The sequence below is a fragment of the Monopterus albus genome, unplaced genomic scaffold (assembly GCF_001952655.1).
Source record: "Monopterus albus unplaced genomic scaffold, M_albus_1.0 scaffold626.1, whole genome shotgun sequence".
Classification (NCBI taxonomy): domain Eukaryota; kingdom Metazoa; phylum Chordata; class Actinopteri; order Synbranchiformes; family Synbranchidae; genus Monopterus; species Monopterus albus.
This window is the reverse complement of record NW_018128506.1, coordinates 20,853-22,853: the sequence shown is the minus strand read 5'-3', so window position 1 is coordinate 22,853 and position 2,001 is coordinate 20,853.

The following is a 2,001-nucleotide window of genomic DNA, read 5'->3' as shown; positions in this document are numbered from 1 at the left end:
AGGCGTCTACCCAGCCGGCAATAGGGGCGGGGGGGGTCGACATCTCCGCCAGCCAGCAAAAGAAAGCAATATTTGTATGTAAAAGACCAGCTGGGCTCACGGCAGCCATACTCGAGAAGATGCTTCCTCCACCGCGGTAAGTTGAGCCTCAATTTCCATCTTACATGTCGTTCGGCGCTCCTACTGTGTCACCTCCAACGGGGCCTACCAGGAACAGGGCCAGCACTCCGAAAAAGGAAGGCAGGTATAGATGCCGGTGGTGGCGGTGGAGGTTCGAATTTGTAGGTTCAGCGAATACTGGGGTATCCAAACACCGAGTTGCGTATCTCAAGGAGAGTGAAATGATCATAAACCAAGGTAGAAACAACAAAAGAAGCATCAAATATCAAAAAACAGCAAGTACATAGGAGAGTCAGACGGCGAACCAGCAACAACGGCGCCATCTTGATCTCTGTTAGTTAACCCAACCCTCCGCAAAGGAAGTCTCTTCTTTGCAGGTACAGTTAGCTAAAGTGCAGTTGAAGGAAATGCAAGACAAGGTTAATCAAAGTACAGCTACAGCTAACCAAATGCCTGTGCAGAATGCTGTACAGCCATATGCAGCAACCCTTTGTTCAACATCCGACCGCAGCACGTGATCAGTGGGACTCTGCTCCCATGTACTGTGGACCTCAGTACCGTGACAGGCCACGAGGAAGAGGTCAAGGACCTTGGACTCTCAGAAGAGGTCCGCCAAGAGATGACAGGTGCTGGATCTTTAACGAAAGAGGACACTGGTCGCGTAAATGTCTCTTTTCATATCAGCAATCGCAGGGTGCACCACGGTATCTGTATCAAGTCTACCCACCTCCACAGGCATATTATGTATAGATTATGTATTTTATGCCCAAACCTGATCAACACTGTAAGAGCCATTTATGCCACTCACTCATATTGTTACAATTTACCCACCTCTTTTTTTCTTTTTTTAATGTGGTCGCGGATACTGCCATCTCTTCACTTGATGAGAGATTTCAGAATCTTGGAGAGGTGAATAACACGTTTGGTGTGCTCCTCGATTTCCCCAACTTAGAAGAAGAGGACCTGCTACAGAAGTGTCAAACCCTAAGTACTGCTCTGACCCATGACAGCCAGCCGGACATTGATGGCACAGAACTTGCAAAGGAAATGAAGAATTTCCCACCATTGCCATCAAACAATATGACAAACATGGAACTTTTGACCTTCCTGCATGAGAAGAAGCTGGCAGAAATTTACCCCAACATGTGGGTTGCTTTGAGAATCTCTGCCACTCTTCCTGTTACAGTGGCTGCTGCTGAAAGAAGCTTCTCTAAGCTCAAACTGATTAAAACTTACCTGAGATCTACTATGATGCAAGAACGTCTCAGTGGACTTGCCATTATAAACATAAACCATGTGGTCTCAAATCAGTTGTCATATGATGATGTTGTAGATGACTTTGCTGCAAGAAAAACCAGGAGAGTAAAGCTGTAGCAGGTTATGTGAGATTGAGGAGGTGATGGTGTAGTTTTTAAGTTACGGCAGTACCAAAAACACCACTAGAGGTCTTTGTAAGATCATCTTTTTATTTTTATTTAAATCCTTGTATTTTTTTGTGCCTACTCGTTTCTTTAATATCTTATTTTGCACAGTGCCGTATTTATATTGTATTTTTAAGTTAATGTCACTTGTTTACACTTTTTATTTTGGGAGTATTAATAGGTACTTTATGTAAGCTATTTATATTGTATTTCATATGTTCAGTTCATTTTTTGTATTTGTTTCTTTAATTCTTTCTAAGTATTTTGAATGTGCAATTGCTTTATTTAAATAAAAGAATGTCCAAGACAAAGCTATTACGTTTCTTATGAGTATATACACTAGCAGTGGAATTTACTGCGATGCAACGGGGCGCCACCTGAAATCAAGAGTTGGAGTAGCAGTCGCATACAAGGATATCAGGAGAACAGGGGACTGGAAGGAATGTCGATTTGGATCCCA